The sequence below is a fragment of the Protomyctophum bolini genome, assembly GCF_963924005.1.
Source record: "Protomyctophum bolini genome assembly, chromosome: 2".
Lineage (NCBI taxonomy): Eukaryota > Metazoa > Chordata > Actinopteri > Myctophiformes > Myctophidae > Protomyctophum > Protomyctophum bolini.
Genome location: NC_137863.1, coordinates 613,987 through 620,401, shown reverse-complemented (window position 1 = coordinate 620,401; position 6,415 = coordinate 613,987).

The window sequence follows — 6,415 nt, the reverse complement described above, 5'->3', positions numbered from 1 at the left end:
AAAATCAGACTGTCAGCTGTCATATCAATAGTGATCCCCGTAAAAAATACATGCTTTTATAACTAATTATTAATGCAGCCTCACAACTGCCGAAGCCCGACAGCTATTTTGGCTATCGTACTGTATTTGGTCCTCTATAAAGTCCGAATGCATTCACACCAGTAACGAACCGCACCGTGGTTCGTTTGGAAGCGAACCGAGTCCGGCCTTTTTTAGCGGACCATGGTTCGTTTCTTTGATCCGCACCAGAGTTCGGATGCATGTTCACACCAACCGAACCAAAGGGGTAAGCGGACCATGGTTCGTTTTAAACGAACCAAACATGTCCGGTGTGAAAGCGCCCTTAGCCTGCTCCGGACCAGGCTAACAGCCAGGTTTAACCTAATCCTGATGTCTTTACTGTTCATTAAGCAGTCAAACTGATCACAAACCAATGATGTTTTCCAGATTTATTCAATTATTATGGGTTTATGTTGCCTTATTTGTATCGGTCTGCATTAAAGGACTAATTTAAGCACTATATAAAATCAAATAACCAAAATATATAGGCTGCACAACATCATGACAGCTTGTGAGCTTGTAGATCAGCTGCTTTTGGTGAATGTTCCCCATGAATAGGTTTGCTGTCGTGCAAGTGCACGGTTAAGAAGAATTATGAATATGATTTTTTTTTTTTTTGTAAAAGTGAAAACCACTAAATATTACCATTACTCATTGTTTTACAACATATTACCATTATAACGTTTCACCCATAGTCCTACATATACACCTAGACACCCCATTCAAACCTATTTAGGTTCATCCTACGGTGGACATGTGTAAAAGGAATCTTTGAAATGTTTCAGAAATATAGTGCTTTCAAATTTGAGACATTTATAGGCTCAAATTATGATGGAATAATACATTCTGAAAAATCGGTATTGCCATGCCATGCAATCGTGACACTACAGTGCATGCAGACAGTTAGACTTAATGTAATGTAACATTTCATGGCGCACAATACAATTCCATACCGTACCGAATCCGGAGCGCACTCGCCTATTAGTTTGGCGTTTGCATTGCACAAATGAGCTCAGTGCGCTATTTCGAGAAAGTGCCCTTAAAGTTTAAGCTCGTTTGGAACTATAGCTCACCCTCCACAACTCGGGGCTATAGGTTCACTGAATTATATATTTATGGACTTCGACTATAGGCCTATATATATAATATGCTTTACAATTTACGCGTTCAATCTGTTGGCAATATTTTGCCACGCTCTCTCCCTCGCCTTGTTAATGGCGCTTGTATTTCCCTTATTTTTAATTATTTCCTTGGCTTCCTCGTAGTATATCATTATCATAAGATTTTCTTGCTCCTCAACGGTGAAAGCCGCAGCTCTCCCTGCAGATTTGCTCGCCTCGCTCATGATTGGTCTCGCTCAAGAAATCTATGATCGGCATCATGGCTTTTCAAGGAATGCGTGCACGCGCTTGTAAGCGAGGCTTGCTGAGCCCGGCTCGCCAAATCCGCCAATTCTGAGCCTCGCTTGGCTTTAGTGGAACGGAATAAACCAGGCTGTAAAGATCAGGATTTAAAAAGCCTCGCTTTGGCCTATATCCTGGATTAGTTCATCCAAGATTCGTGAAATAGGCCCCAGCTCAAGGTCTGTCTAGACAGCAAGCAAGCATTTACTCGCATACATACTGATACCAGTGTGTGATTTAAAATCACACCTGTGTGAACTGAGCGGTGTAACTACCGGTATACATGAATTGTTATTGTTACTGTACTGTACTGTACTGTACTGTGCTCTCTACTGTACTTTGATTTAGTTTTTGAAAAAAATAATATGAACCCAGTATGAACCATGATTATAGAAGCATGTATGTATACTGATGTTTTGCACGTGGGTTCAAACGCGCTCACACTTGTTGGTCTGTCTCTTTGTTACTCACTGTTTGTTGATGTTGTTGATTGGAGGACTTCTTCTTCTTGATGACTTGAAACCGGATTGATATGGCAGGCGTTTACCGTCTGTGAAACGTGGGCAAACAAAACAAAAACAGGCTCCACACATAAACTAAGTGTTTCAACTTTCAAAACAAAAAAGAGCACATAACACAAGTGTTGTGTCTCACTGACAGCTGTTTGATGGTGCGGCGCTCATTGCATATTCCTGTGTTGCCTTGTGATGATTGCAGGGGGATTATCTGGGATCTGGTACTTCAGTCTGATACAACATGATGCGTGTGTGATGTTGCTGCTTCTGCCATTGTTGTTATTATATATTAAGTAAATAAAGTGTGTGTGTGTGTGTGTGTGTGTGTGTGTGTGTGTGTGTGTGTGTGTGTGTGTGTGTGTGTGTGTGTGTGTGTGTGTGTGTGTGTGTGCGCGCGCGCGTGCGTGCGTGCGATGCGGTTGAAAAGTGCGGATTAATTGAAGGGAATATAACCATGGTGCCATTTTCCAAGGGGATCAGTAGGGGGCGCCATTTAGCCATAGATATAAAATCAAATGATATGGGTCATCCTATTCCTAATACATACTCTAAGGGTCCTATAGGTCCTACACCTGTAGACCAGAATCCCCCAGGGCTCGGTGCTAGTAAGTAAATAGCCTATATGCGGTCCTCAGGTCTCACAATCTCAGGTGGACCAAACAGAAGGAGATCAGAAGACGGCAGCTTCTTGTAGCCAAATAGTAAATACCGCAAAACCAAAACAAACACCGACTCTTTTAGGCACATTGTTGCATGCAACCATTATCCCCAATGGCAGCTGCAAGGAGTTGCATTGGTGTGACATGTCCTTAAAACTGTTTTGTTGCAAGGAGTTGCATTGGTGTGACATGTCCTTAAAACTGTTTTGTTGCAAGGAGTTGCATTGGTGTGACATGTCCTTAAAACTGTTTTGTTGCAAGGAGTTGCATTGGTGTGACATGTCCTTAAAACTGTTTTGTTGCAAGGAGTTGCATTGGTGTGACATGTCCTTAAAACTGTTTTGTTGCAAGGAGTTGCATTGGTGTGACATGTCCTTAAAACTGTTTTGTTGCATGGAGTTGCATTGGAGTGACATGTCCTTAATGTCTCGTCTATTATCTCGCGATTTTGGCGTTTTATACCGGCAGGTAATCCTCAATTCCAACGCCGATCCCCGACGGCAGCGACATACGTGGTGCCCAATCCGCTGGGCCCGACTGTTCTTTATAATACACTGTGGCTGCAGATACGCTCGTTTAAACATTAAATAGCTGTCTCAATGTAAACGCTATCTGGCGCCTGGAGCTCCTCTGTGCAGGCCTGCACTCTGTTTGTTGTGAGATCTCCCCTCCCCGTACGTCACTTCCTCTACTATAGTAACCTTGGGTGGTGACAATCAACCAGTCACTGCACAGCTGTCAACCCCTGTACCAGACCCGTTACCTTTCACATATGAATGGAAGATAATAATATTTAAACACTCAGCATCACACGTTACATTTCTTTACATAAACAATAACCTGCATAGGTAAAATAAAGCAGAAAAACATTGAAATGTTCTTCGTCACAGGACTATGCATGTATCAGTGATGCAGTGTTTACTATCACTAACACCCTACCAATGTTTTATTTCATATGATTTGAAATGTATTTGACTGAGTTTAAAGGTCTCATTTGTTGAAAACAGCTGATCAACAATTGCTCGTAGATCGGCTAGTTTCAAAATCGCCGATGTGTATTTAAGGTTTCTAGTGGATATATAGCTGATGTTGATGCTATATATAAAAAAAAACAACACTAAATCTGGGGGTCCCCGGACCCCCGTCTGAGACTCACTGTGCTATTGTTATTATAGGTCAGTCAGTAAACACTGACGTTGGTGCTTTCATGAAAGCAAGGATATAGCGCTCAATCCATTGATTCACAATGCCAGAATGCACTTTTAATTACGAGTAAGACGCGCGAACGCGGGAAGCGAACGCACTCAGCTCCATATATGGGCACAAAAGGGGCCAGGTCAACAACAAACAAATCACTGGCCCCTTTTGTGCCCATATATGGAGCTGAGTGATTGCTGATGCAACACACTCCATATTTGGATAGCGGGACAGACAGACAGACAGACAGACAGACAGACAGACAGACAGACAGACAGACAGACAGACAGACATGATCTGCTAGGTCTCATAGTAAGTGCTCACTGCGTTCGCAATAATACATGAAGCATTAACCCATTTAGACCCGAGGACGATCCTACAAATAGATAGATAGATCTTTATTCGTCATTGGAACGTGTACAACGAAATTAAAAGTGCCAACTAATCAGTGCATCACATCACAAAAACAACATACTGTACACGCTAAAACAAAACACACATGACTTCTTGTTGTTGCACAACCCCAGCAGCACTAGTAATGCACAAACATGTAATTTCATCTGTTATCGCACAACAAACCCTTATTATTGTACTTGATATGATAGCAGAGAAAACTAAAATGTGTCGCAGCAACAGATCATTTTTTGGGCAGCATTGAGTGCAATTAACTACCGCTGTGGGATAGAATAAGCTGTTACTGAATCTGTTGGTCTTGGACTTGATCACTCTGTAGCGTACGTCGTAACGTCTGCCTGATGGCAACAGTTCAAACAGTGAGTGAGCGGGGTGGGAAGTGTCTGTCATAATGTTCAGAGTGTCTTTTTATGACAGCGGTCTCTGTGTAGTTCTTCCAGTGTGGGGAGAGGGCAGCCAACCATCTTCTGTGCTGTATTTATGACCCCCTGGAGCTTTTTCCTCTGCGCCACTGTACACTACAGCCGGTGTACCACACACATACATATATGCAGTATGTCAATATGCTCTCTATGGAGCACCGATAGTCTTCTAAATCATGACAGTTTTCTGTGTCAGTTTTTCCATGTAAAAAATGGCATAGGCCTACTATAGCAGTATGTAAAAATTGTATCCGTTTTGCACAAATAAATGTCACAACCACCGCTGGAGCCATCAGCGAGAAACCGTACAGTAGGCCTACCGTACTGACGCCAAGAAAGAAGCTTCACATCTGGATCTTTTTTCATTTATTTAATTAGTTTTAAAACATTCTCGTATAACAACAATTGTTCAAATCAATACAACATTGACAGACAATAAACTTTAGACCCTCGTGGGTGTATTTACTATTTATCGATTCGGACATTTTCAATCTACGAGAGTCTATAAGAGAACTCGCCCCGAATGTCCCAGAGCGCCCTACAACAGCTCTGAACATTAATTTACAAATGCAACATCTAACGTGCTCATAATATACCCTGCTGCGCCATCTTGGATCTTTCCCCGAATGAGTGTAATTCAGGCCAATCCTGCCATACAACATCTATCTATTCAAAAGCAAGCAGCTATTTGAACCTAGTTCAGAAAGTGGGGATAGTAGGAGGAAATTTGATTTTAAACATAAAGTTGCACGGACCACTCAAAGACCGATGTGTCCTTAATTCGATAACAGGAATCCGAACGTGGAATTCTCTGGAGGACAATTTAAAGGGTTGTACAAATATTTGCCAATTTAAAATAAATTACAAAAATCTAATATTTAGGCAATATGAAGCCGACGAATAGGTTAGCTATCGTTTCTTGCACGTGTCATTAATGCTCAACTTCTTGCTCGTTTTGTCTTACTCTTTAGTTTTTTGTTGTTTTATTTTGTTTTTGTTTGTTTTGTTTAGAGGTGTATGAGCCAATCGTTAAAGTAAAAACTAACTTTTGAGTGAAAAGGGGGGCAGGTGTTTATAAGAATGTATTCTTCTTCCTGCTCCTTTTCGTCATGGATGTACCAGATGGGTATGAAAGACAAATTAATTATGTAAGACATATGAATTGTTGTCTATTATGATTTGTACTGTATTGTGATACACCATGTGCGAAATGAAATGAAAAATTCTACAAACTCGTGCACAGATTAAAATGGCTTAATAGCAATAATACATCACTAAAGAATGTTCGTCTATATGGACGTGATCTATTCTACCAGTTCAAAGTGCTGAATCTACACGAGAGGCCGTGGAAAAAGTACTTTGTACTTTGAAGAACCTTCATTAGAGTTCTCTGTCGTCTCCACGTGTAGCCTACTGCGTCGCATATATGGCCCCGTCAACAAGACGTGAGCTTGAAGATCTGCATGCTTTATCGCACACACACGCGCGCGCACACACTCACACACACACACACACACACACACACACACACACACACACACACACACACACACGCGCACACACACTGTAGTTGTACTTTTGTACAACTGTTTAGTTTTATTTTTTATATCACAGGTTCTCAACTCAATGAGTTGCATTGGTGTGGTCTACCTTTAAAAACTGTCTCAACCCGATCCTTTGGTGTTTTTTGGGCTTTAGACCCAGAACTTAAATGTTGACGTCGTTGGATGAGATTCTGTCATGAT